This window comes from Sminthopsis crassicaudata, chromosome 1 (genome assembly GCF_048593235.1).
Source record: "Sminthopsis crassicaudata isolate SCR6 chromosome 1, ASM4859323v1, whole genome shotgun sequence".
In the NCBI taxonomy this organism is placed as follows: Eukaryota; Metazoa; Chordata; class Mammalia; order Dasyuromorphia; family Dasyuridae; genus Sminthopsis; species Sminthopsis crassicaudata.
The window spans coordinates 482,324,451-482,337,525 of NC_133617.1; positions in this window are offsets into that span (position 1 = coordinate 482,324,451).

Genomic DNA, 13,075 nt, shown 5'->3' on the forward strand with positions numbered 1-13,075 from the left:
TTTTCTCATAAATTTTTATTTATTTCTTAGTAATCTTTATGGGGGTTTTAACATTTTGATGTACAAATTCTCTCCAGCCCTTCTACTCCTATATCACCCACTGAAAAGACAAACAATATATCAGTTATGTATATGAAGTCATTACAAACATTTCCCTCATTGTTTATTCAGGGGTTCTCAAATTATGGCCGGAGGGCCAGATGCAGCCCCCAGGTTATAGCAAATGAACTTAGAGGCAGAGACAGGACAGGAGGTTTTGTTTTTACTATAGTCCGGCCCTCCAACAGTCTGAGGGACAGTGAACTGGCCCCCTATTTAAAAAGTTTGAGGAGCACTGACTGTTATAAAATAATAATAATAAATAAGAAACATAAAAAGTGAAAAAGAATGCTTCAGTCTGTACTCAGAGTTCATTAGTTCTCTCTCTGGAGATGGAGAGCATTTTTTCATCATGGGTCCTTTGGAAATGTCTTGGGTTATTAATTAGAGTAATTGTCTTTCAAAGTTGATCATAGTGTGATCATTCATATGATCATATTTAATCATATAGTTGTTACAGCAATAGCAAGGTTATATGATGATCAATTCTGATGGACTTGGCTCTTTTCAACAACAAGTTGATTCAGTCCAGTTCCGAGGATCTTGTGATGAAGAGAGCCATCTACACCCAGAGAGAGGATTGTGGGGACTGAGTGTGGATAACTATTTCTGTTATTGTTTGCTTGCATTTTATTTTTTCTCATTTTTTTTGTTTATTTTTTATCTGATTTTTCTTGTACAGCATGATAATTATAGAAATATGTATAGAAGAATTGTATATGTTTAACCTATATTGTATTACTTGCCATCTAGGGGTGTATATGGGGGAAGGAAGAGAGAAAAAAATTGGAACATAAGATTTTGCAAAGGTGAATGTTGAAAATTATCTATGCATGTGTTTTGAAGATAAAATGATTTAATTTAAAAATAGATAAAATATATAGTTAACTGTATACAATGTTTTTATGGTTCTGCTCATCACACTTTGCATCAGTTTGTATAAATCCCAAGTTTTTCTGAAATCATCCTGCATCATTTCTTATATTACAATAATATTACATCATAATCATATGCCAAAACTTGTTCAGCCATTCCCCAATTGATGAGTATCCTCTCAATTACTTATTCTTTGTCACTATAAAAAGAGCTGCCATAAATATTTTTGTACCTATAAGTTTTTTTTCCTTTTTTTTTTTTTTCTCTTTTGGTACAATTAGTAGTGGTATTACTGGATTAAAAGGTATGTAGTTTTATAGCCCTTTGGACATAGCTTCAAATTGCTTTCCAGAATAATTGGATTAATTACAACTCCGCAAACATTAGTGTATGTATTTTTCCACATGCCTCCAGCACTTATCATTTAACTTTCCTATCATATTAACCAAATAACAAGAATGAAGTAGTATCTCAGAGTTGTTTTACTTTGCATTTCTCTAATCAGTATTGATTTAGAGATTTTTTTCCATGACTATTGATAGATTTGATTTCTTCTTCTGAAAACTGCTTGTTCATAACTTTGAAGATTTATAAATTGGGAAATGACTTTTATTTTTATGAATTTGTCTCAGTTCCCACATATTTGAAAAATGAGACCTTTTTATCACAGAGACTTTCTATTAAAAAAATTCCCCACTCACAGTTTCCTGTTTCCCTCCTAATTTGCGGTACATTGGTTTTGTTTGTATAAAATCTTTTAATTTCATGTAATCAAAGTTATCTACTTTGCATCCTATGATCCTTTCTATCTCTTGTTCTAATCTTGTTCTATCTCTTCCCTTAACCATTCATCTGATAGGTACATTTTTTTCATGCTTCCCCACTTTATTTATGATATCCTCTATGCATTTTGACCTTATTTTTTGTATTTGATGTGAGTTTCTAGTCTATGCCTAGTTTCTGTTTAACGGCTTTCCAATTCTTTTCCAGAAATTTTTGTTTAAATGTTGAGTTTTTATCCTCGAAATGTGGATCTTTGGGTTTATCAAATATTTGCCACCATATTAATCTATTCCAATGATTTTCCCCTCCATTTCTTAGCCCATATCAGATTGCCTTAAAGAATAGAACTTTGTAACATAGTTTGAAATCTGGTACTGCTAGACAACTTTCTTTTACATTTTTTTCCAATTGATTCACATGATACTCTTGACCTTTTTGTCCTTTCATTTGAATTTTATTATTTTTCTTTTCTGGTTTTGTAAAAATAAGTCTTTGATAATTTTCTAATGGCCTTGAATAAGTAAATCAATTTAGGCAGAATTGTCGATTTTATTATTATGTTGACCTAGCCTAACCATAAGCAATGAATATTTCTTCAGTTCTTTAGATCTGTCTTTATTTGTGTGAGAAATGCTTTGTAACTGTGTTCATATAATCTCTGGCTTTGTCTTGACAGTAAACTCCCAAGTATTTCATATTATATAGAGTTATTTTAAATGGAATTTCTCTATTTTTTCCTTTTGTGTTTTTTTCCTAATATATAAAGATAATGACTTATATGGGTTTATTTGGAATCCTATAACTACATTATAATTGTTTCAACTCTTTTGAAATTTTTATTATCTAGGCTTCTCTTAGGTTTACCATCATATTATAAGCAAAGAGTACTTGTTTTGTTTCCTCATTGAATTTTCCTTTTCTTGAATTATTGTTATAGCTAGCAATTCAAATACAGCATTGACTAATGATAATGGACATCCTTGTTTCATCCTTGATCTTATTAGGAAAGTTTTTAGTTCATCCCTGTTATAGTTAATACTTGTTTTTAGTTTTAGGTAGATACTACTTATTTCATAAAAGGTGTCATTTATTCCTATGCTTTCTGTTTTTTTTTTTTAATACAAATAAATGTTGTATTTTGTCAATAGCCATTTCTTTATCTATTGATAAAATTATGTGATTTTTGTTGTTTTGTTACTGATATGGTAAATTATACTTATAGTTTACCTAATATTGAACCAGTCCCGTATTTCTGGCATAAATTTCATTTAATTATGTTATATGATGTTGAGAACTATTGCCATAATCTCTCAGACAACATTTGTTTTAAAAGTTTTGCATCACTATTCATCAGGAAATTGGCCACTAATATTTTTTTCTTTATTTTTGCTGTTCATGATTTAGGTATCAAAACCATATTTGTGACACAAAAGGAATTTGCAGTGCTCCTTCTGTACCTAATTTTTTTTTCAACTACTTGATATAATATTAGGATTAGTTGTTTTATAAAATATTTGATAGAATCTGCTTATAAATCTATCAGGTCCTAGGAATTTTTCCTGAGGGTGCTCATCGATGGCTTTAATTTCTTTTTTCAAGACAGGGTTACATTTTATTTCATCTTCTGTTAATTTGAGCAATTTATATTTTTATAAATATTAATCTATTTCACTTAAGTCAGCAATTTTACTAACATAATTATTCAAAATAATTCCTAACAACAGCTTTATTTTTATCTTTACTGGTGATGTGCATTCATCCTTTTTATTATTGATAATATTCTTTTTCCTTTTAAATAAAATTAAACAATGGTTTAATTCATTGTTTTTTCCTCATAAAATCAGTTCCTGGTTTTATTTATTAATTTAATATTTTGTTTTGGTTTATTTCTAGTTTTATTTATTAATTCAATGTTTTATTTTATTTTGTTTTACTTACAATTTAATTAATTTCTCCACTGATTATCAGGAATTCCATTATGGTGTTAAATGGAAAATTTTTAATTTGCTCATTTTCTAGTTTTTTTTTTAAGTTGTATGCCCAGTTCATTGACATGATCTTTCTCTCTTTTATTGATATATGTGTTTAGAGATAAATATTTTCACCTAAGTACTACTGTAACTACATCCTACAATTTTTGGTATATTGTCTAGTTGTTGTTATTCTCTTTAATAAAATTCTTGATTATTTCTATACTTTGTGTTTTGATCCACTCATTCCTTAGGATTAGATTATTTAGTTTCTGATTCATTTTGATCTATGCTTCCACAGACCTTTATTAAATAAAATTATAATTTCATTAAGTTATTTTAAAAGGTGAATTTAATAGTTTCTCTTTTCTGCAATGGTTTTTGAGGGTTCTTCCCCCCACCAATACATAGTTAAATTTTGGGAAGCTGCCATGTACAGCTGAGAAAAGTCTATACACCTTTTTATTCCTATTCAGCTTTCTCTAGAGGTCTAATGTATCTAATTTTTCTAAAATTATATTCATTTTTTTAATTTCCTGATTTTATGGTTAGACCTATCTAGCTTGAACAGGGTAAAGTTGAAGTCCTAATTAGTTTAGTTTTATTATCTATTTTCTCTTGTAACTCATTTGATTATGAAAGATAAACTATTTGGTACATGTATGTTTAGTATTGCTATTACTTCATTGTCCATGAGTTCTTTTAACAAAATATCACTTTTCTGATTATACCTTTTAATTAGGTCTATTTTTGCTTTTGTTTTGTCTGAAATCATGATTGCTGCCTCTGCTCCAGCTCCTTATTTTAACTCTGTATACATCTCTTTCTGTTTTCAAATAAGTTTCTTGTAAAAACAAAGAAAAAACAAATAAACATGTTGGATTCTGGTCTATAATTAATTCTGCTATCTACTTTGTTTAATGGGTAAATTTATCCCATTCACATTCACTGTTATCATTACTAAATCTGCATTTCCATGCATTCTATTTTCTTCTCCTCCTCCTCTTCCTCCTATTCCTTCTTCTCCTCTTCCTCCTTCTCCTCCTCCTTATCCCTCTCCTTTCCTTCTCCTTCTTCTCTTTTCCTCCTCCTCCTCCTCTTCTTCTTCATTTTTATAGCTCTTCCAAGAATTCTTGTTGGATTTGTGACCAATTCATATATCTTCCATTTGAGGCTTTACTTGTAACTATTTCAATATCTTTATCTTCTGATTTTGATCTTCCCTGTCACCCATAGTAAGTTTTTTATGATCAGATTCTTTGTTGCTGTTGTTTTCTTGTTTTTCCAACCTATTTCTTTACATATATATATATATATATATATATATATATAGCTTTTTATTTACCAGATATATGCATGGGAAATTTTACAGCATTGACAAACCTTTTGTTCCAATTTTTCCCCTTCTTCCCCCTTACTCCCTCCCTCAGATGGCAGGTTGACCAATACATTCCAATCTATTTCTTGACTTTAAACTTTTTGTTAAAGTTAGGTTCTGCTTACCTCCAGGTGGGGATGCACTGCCCCAAGCTTTAAGCTTTTTCATGCTGTTCTTTTTATGACTAGTTTTGGGGATCTGTAAATTTTTAATGCTTCTAATGTGATGTGATCAAGGGAGAGGAGAAGTCACTGCTCTCCTGATCTTCACTCTGGTCCTTACCAGAAGGGCTCCTGATACTTAGGAGCAAATGATACTGCTCCTAAGAGATTCTGCTCCTCTGTGACTATAGACACTCTTTTTAACTTTGAAACTGTGACCCAGTGGTAGGCGTAGTATATTTTTAATTGTCTTTTCATAATTTTCTTGTATTACTTTCATTTTACCCCCCAATTTTTATAATCAAAACCATAGTTTTTCCAGTAGTAACATAAGGTTGGGAGGGCTGGACTTTAAGAAAAATTGAGCACCAAAGAATCAAATTTTTTGAATTGTGATGCTAGAGGAGACTTTTGTTCAACACTCCCTTGGACAGCAAAGACATCAAATCAATTAATACTTAAATAAATTAATTCACACTATTCACTGAAAAGTCAAATACTGCAGCTGAAACTTAAATACTTTGGTCATACAATGAGAAAGAAAAAGGACTCATTAGAAAAGATCTTGATGTTGGGAAAGATTGAAGGCAAAAGAAGAGGATAGCAGAGGATGAGATGGATAATATTTCGGAAGCAATGAATATGAATCTTTTTTTTCCTTGAGGCAATTGGGCCTAAGTAACTTGCCCAGGGCCATACAGCTAATAAGTGTCAGATTTGAACTCAAATACACCTGATTCCAGGCTTGGTGATCTATCCTGAGCCACCTAGCTATCCCTAAACATGAACTTGGACAGAGTTTAGGATATACTGGAAGATAAAAGGGTCTGGTATGCTATCCATTAGAGCACAAAGAATCAGACATGACTGAATGATTAAGCAACAACAAGTGGGGAGAGGCAACGGTTTTGCCAATAAGCTGTCCTCTGCCTAGTACTAGTACAGGGGTCCCCTGTAATGTCTTTCTGACCAGTTGCCAGATACCTTATGTTTTCTGGCTTGAGAGTGCCTAAAGCTGCTGCTACTGCTGTGTTATATATTTTGGTTTGTATGGGGCTTTTTCTTTTTATCACTGAACTCTTTCACTAGCAGTGGGATCTCTGCATCAAAGAGAATGGGAATTTTAGCCCCTTTCTTACCATAATTTCAAATGACTTTTCAGAGTGATTTGACCAATTCACAGCTTAACCAATAGCACATTAGGGTGCTTGCCTTTCTACAAACCTACCAATACTGACTATTCCCATCTTTTGTGCTCTTCACCAGGTGGCTGAGTGTGAGATAAAGTGTTACAATTGCTTTAATTTGCACTTTCTCATTAGTGATTTGGAGTATTATTTCATGTTTTTTAATAATAGTTATTATAAACTAAAAAAATTTTGTTTGTTCATGTGCTTTGACCATTTATTTTTTGGGGGGAATGAATTAAGATTTATATAATTCTGTTAGATGGCTATAGATCTTTAAAAACCAGATTCTTTTGATATAAATATTTTTACAGTCAAACACTTTCCTTCTTGGACTAGACCCATGAATTTTGTTTGGGCAAAAGCTTTTCAATTTCTTGTTATCAAAATCAATTTCATCTTTTGTGATTACACATAATCTTTATGAGAATGATCTGCATAGATGTTAAAGCTATCCTTGATAGAAATAAGAGATAGGAAGAAGTAGGCTTTCATAAATGATTTTTTTCTACAACAGATTTATAATCATCACTGACTGGTGCAGACCTTTGACTGAAAGGTACAGAGAATATAATGTTCCAGTCCATTTGTTGATTATAAAAAAACCTGACTCACTTTTGGGGATTGGAAGTGAGGGGTAAAGAGAGGAGTTCATTTGGGATGTGTGGAGAAAAAAAAGAGAGAAAGTGTTTGATGGTTTCTTAATTTAATTATTTTTGTTAACTAGGTGCTAAGTTTATTTCTATGATGAAGGAATGTGACTGTTGTAAACACCCTCTCATTTTGATCCACTGGCACAAAGTTTTACCCTGTCCTAGTTACAGCTGTGTATTGATTGCTTCAATCTTATATAGCTTCCTTAATGAAATATAAAGCCGTTCAAAGGAATTTTGTATAACAATCTATACAAACACACACACACACACACACACGCATACACACATACACACCCCAAAGAAAACTCAAGTGGCTATTGTCTTGAATATGATATTCAGTTGGATAGCTTAAGCTACTAAGTTTGTCAGTACCCATATCTTATAAGTACTGCAGCTGCACAATGAGTTGAAGCCACAAGTTTAAAAGAGAAAAGAGTAGGCTAGATTGATTTGGGAAATTATGGAGTATTTTCTTTTTTTAAAGATTTTTTATTATAGCTTTTTATTTATAAAACATATGCATGGGTAATTTTTCAACACTGACTCTTGCAAAACTTTCTCTTCCAAAATTTCCCCTCCTTCCCCCCTCTCCCTCCCCTAGATGGCAGGTATTCCAATACATGTTAAAATACATGTTAAATTCAATATTTGTATACATATCCATACAGTTATCTTGCTGCACAAGAAAAATCTTAAAAGAAAAAAAACTGAGAAAGAAAGCAAAAATGCAAGCAAACAACAACAAAAAGAGTGAAAATATTATGTTGTGGTCCACACTCAGTTCCCATGGTTCTCTCTCTGGTATAAATGGCTCTCTTCATTACTGAACAATTGAAACTGGTCTTAATCATCTCATTGTTGAAGAGAGCCTCTTCCATCAGAATTGATCATCACATAATCTTGTTCTTGCCATGTACAATAATCTCCTGGTTCTGCTCACTTAGCATCAGTTCATGTAACTCTCTCCAGGCCTCTCTGAAATCATCCTGTTGATCATTTCTTACAGAACAATAATATTCCATAATATTCATATGCCACAATTTATTCAGCCATTCTCCAATTGATGGGCACCCATTCAGTTTCTAGTTTCTGGCCACCACAAAAAGGGCTGCCACAAACATTCTTACATATACAGGTCTCTTTCCCTCCTTTATCCCTCTTTGGGATACAGACCCAGTAGTATATGTATCATTTTCAATGATTCCAAGTTGCTCCATGAAAAATGATTGTAGGCTGGGGTTGGCTTGGCAGATCTTTGTGGTGAATCTTTTTTCAAAGTCCTGGCGTTTATATAGGATGTAGATTGGCAGGGATGAGTAAGCAGTGCATTCTAGGCAGGTGGGAGAGCAGGGATACAGGGGTGCTTTGTATGGGAAGCAACAACTAGAATAGATGGTTTACTTGAGGGAGTAGTAGTAGGGAGGAGTAATAAAATGGCCCTGGAATCTGATCTGATAAGTAACGGATAAAGAGAAAGCTTTGGTAGTGGGTTGAGGGCTAGCTGTATTCAGATCCTTCCTCTAACATATATTCCTTGTATAATGATGGACAAATGAATTCATTAGCCAGGCAGCTATGTGATGTGGAGATAAAACTCTATTCCGGGACTTTGGAAGATCTGAGTTCCCATCTGGCCATAGCTGTATTACCCCGTGCAAATACCTTAACTTCTGTATGCCTGTTTCCCCTTACCTATAAAATGAGGATATTAATAGCATTTAACTTCTAGAAATGATGTAATGATAAATGAGATGTCTGTAACATATTTTGCAAGCCTAAAAGTGCTAAGGCTATTATTATTATAACTTAAATTCTTTTTTTAATGATTTAATATTTTATCTTCTCGTTACATGTAAAAACAATTTCAAAATTCTTTAAAATTGTTTTAATTTGAAATTCTTTCCCTCCTCCCTTCACTGAGAAGGCAAAGAATTTGATATAGGTTACACATGTGCAGTCATGCAAAACATATTGACACATTTTATTTAAATTATTAAAAATAATAAATAAATTATCACCTAAATTACTTTTAAAAATCAGTGCCCCTGTTATAGTGGAGGTACTTATCTAATTAGCATAGAGAGTTTCCATACCAAAATTTCCACATAGCCCTTAAATCATGTGTCTCTATGGAGAACCATTGTATATCCCTAAGCAGATATTGAAGAACATGGTATTTTAGAAGATTAACTAGATGCGTCAGAATAATTGGAGGATAATCAAACATTTAGGATGGCGTTAATGGAAATTGAAAAGAAAGGGATAAAGCTGATAGATATTTCAGAGGAAGAATAGACAGGATCTTATAGCAGATTAGATATAGGGAGTCAAGGAGTAGAAAAAGTCAGATATTATTCATAGTCATAAATAGTTGATACTTAGGGCTTGAAGGGACTTTGAAGTACATCTCATCCTTTTATAATCCTGTCCTTGGTCTCCCAATTCTGCTTTCACTTAGAGCCAATTCTAATCCCTGATAGAGCTATAATGGAGAGTTTCTTCTCATGTAAAACTCATCAGGAGGCATTCTGACATTCTGTCTCTTTCCTCTTCTATACCAAGTCTGATAATAACCCTATCATGAAGGTTCTAGGATGCTCTACAAATGAACACTTAACTGGAAGAAAAATCCAAGAGAAAACAAGTATTTCTCATCTTCTTTCTTCCCTGGCTAAAATACTGGACTTGAAGTTTGGAATAGCTGAGCTCAAATCCCACCTCAGACACTTAAGAACTGTGGGTCACAGGGCAGGTAAGTTAACCTCTCTCCTCAGTCAGGGGAGTTGGACTCAGTGACTCTCCTGCTCTAAATCTATGATCCAGTGACCAGTGGGTACCAGTGTCACCATGTGAAATTTGAGCACTGACATTGCTAGATTGTTCTGGCTTGCTCTAGTTATATATCTTACTGCTTGCTAGGAGGGAGAATGAACATTTTCAGTCCCGGTGTTGTGCAACTTCTGCATTTTGATATCAACTAGAAGGCACATTTGTTACTTCACTAATTAGAACAGAAATTAAGTGAAATGCTTGGTTTTTAGTAGAGAGCAATTTCCGCTGCAGGTGTCAGTAATTAGCAGAGAATGAGTCATTTGATGTTTGTAGACACAGACTTCCCAACTTTCTGCTCAGAAATAAACTTCCTGGACACATTGTTTGAAAAAGCTCCTGCTAATGCATATGTATATATTAGTGTTCTAATCCAGCATGAATGCTTTAAACAAATCAATAGAAATTTCCTCCAGTGACATGCTATAAATGAAATTTGTTATTTAAAATGTTGTTTTTTAAATTAAATATTTTTGGGATAGCTGATGAAAAGAGAAAGAGAGAGTGGAAATCCTTTTTTTGTTTTGTTTTGTTTTTTACCTCTTTCGGCTCTGGTTTGCTAAACTGTAAATAATTCACTTCCCAAATCCCCTTCTTCCTATCCTGAGTGGAGGTAAACAAATTAAGTAAACAGAATGATCTGCATATATCCGTGGATCTTGGAAATGGGGGCAGAAATTCTACTTAAAGTAGACACTCATTCATTAGTCAAGCTTCTCACCATTTTGCAACAGCCACATTCCGGGAAGGGCTTGAGGCAGAGGCAAAAAAAGGGAAATTTGCCTGTAGTTGGGGCTGTGCTTAAGAGATTGGCTATGTTGGCCAATGCAAACTCCAGTCTGATCAGGGGAGCATCTGTGTTTGCAGGAGGTGTGGAACAGGAATCTGGAAATAACAATTCCCTGAACACAGAGTTGCTTGTTTGTGTTTTCCCCCTCTTAGAGTGCTAAATCAGTGACTGGATCAAGCACAGGACATACCCCAAAGCAAAGGGATAAGATAGGCTTCTTGCCATAAACCCCAAAGGGTTCTCAGTCCTTTCCATAGCCCAGCTGTGCTCCAAAGCTTTCTCAACATACTCCAACTTGGTCTATGAATAATCCATTTGGAGCTCAGTGATCCCAGGATTTACAACTATAGGAAGCTGCCATCAACTTTCCCTGCAGCCTGTTGGACACCAACCAGAACCTTTTTTTTTTCCCTTTGTTTGTTTTTTTCCCCTCTATTTAACTAGAAGTCATATTGCAGGGGGCATTTAAAAGATATGCTTGAAGCTGATTTCAACAGATTTGTTTCTGGGAACTGCTTATTTCACTGGCTAGGGGTGACCTTGGGAATCACAGCTGGGTACTCTGATTATTTTCCCCCAAAAGACAAATCAAAGTCTATGTGAACTTGATCCATTGTTAGGGCTCATTAGTGACCAAGGAAAGTGCTAAGGTAGATCTAGAAGAGATGTGGGCAGATGTGATTGAAGCTTCAGTCACCCAGGCAGATCTCTGCAATCCATGGGAGACATTTTGATTTAGTGGGAGATGAAACATTTTTCAGAAAGTAGAAAATGGGCAAAAAGAAGAAACAGAAAGTAAGAGGAAAGGAACTAAACTAAAGTAATAAGGGCAAAAGAAAAGGAATCTTTTAAATAAAGTAATTCTCTCTTCCTTTTCTTCATCTCTATGTTGTCAAAAATAATCAATTTTAAATAACCAGAGGTCAAAACAGGAAAAACTGTTGTAATTAGAGTAGATAAATTCTGGAAAGAGTCTCTGAGCTTATACAGTGAAATTTTAAAGCTGGGAGGAATCCTAGAGATCATCTATGTTGTTGTTCAGTCATTTTTCAGTGTGTCTAACTCTTCGTGAGTTAGGGGGGTTTTTTTTAGGGTGAATTTGGGGTTTTCTTAGATCCTGGAGTGGCTTGCCATTTCTTTCTCTAACTCTCTAGCTCATTTTACAAATGAAGAAAGAAATGAGGAGACAAGCAAGGTTTCCCAGAATCACACAATGAATATGTGTCTGAGATCAGATTTGAACTCAGGAAGATGAGTCTTCATGACTCCATTCTGACATTATATGCACCTAGCTGCGCCTAGATCACCTAAAACCAATTCATTAATTAGGGGTGGAACCTGTACAATAGCGTTGATCTCTAACCTACCATTTTACAAGTGACACTCCTAATTAATGACTCTTTGCCCTCCAGTCCTCAGTCCTTTCCATCAAATCCCAGAGAAAGATTCAAGTATCACTGAAGCACTAGTCAAAAGGGCTGAGTTCTGATCCTCTCTCTGCCATTCACTAGCTAGGTGATCTTGGGCAAGTAATTTGTCATCTCCGAATCTCAATGTCCTCATCTGTGAAATGGATATGATATCTATAACATTATTTCTACTACCTATCATGCCAAATTGCTACGGTTGCTTTGAGGATGAAACATGGTCAAAAGCTCTTTGAAAAGCATAAAGGGATCCATCTTTGCATGAAGGGATCATAAGGCTTTTGTTCTAAGGTAGCAAAATGTAATATGGGGTACTAAAGAACGTGAGCATTGAAATTCTTACAGGTAAAAATCTTTTTTACACAGAATTTCCTGGGGAGAATTCAGGACTGCTTTCCAGTGAACAAATTCAGTTTCATCCCTGGGCTTTTGCTCCCTTTGTTTTCCTCTGACCCAAATTCGGTAATGGTGTAAGAGCCAGCCTGGCTCACCCTCTCCTTGGAACCTCCCAGGCTCTGCATGCTTTCATCACCATCGCTGTGTCTAATCCTGGCTTTCCCCTAATGACTTCATTTCCACAAATGGTCCTAGAGCCCCTGTATTTTCCGAATTGAACCTCTGAAGACTTGACATGCAAAGCTCCTGGCCAGACTCCCTGCCAAGACCCCGAGTTATGGGTTGCCATGCTGATGAAGAGCTTGTATGAGGCTGGAGAGGGGCTGGTTGGAGACAGCAATCATTGCAGCTGGAGCTCAAGTCTGAGTGGGATGGAAGGCTAGTGCATTAAATCAGTACTCACTTAATCCTGCTACGGGGAGATAATTCCCCAAACTCTTTTTTTCTCCCAGGGAAGGCAATGAAAGTTTTAGGGCAAAGGGGACTAGAGCAGATGGAGGTTTATTTCAGATATTGAACAGAT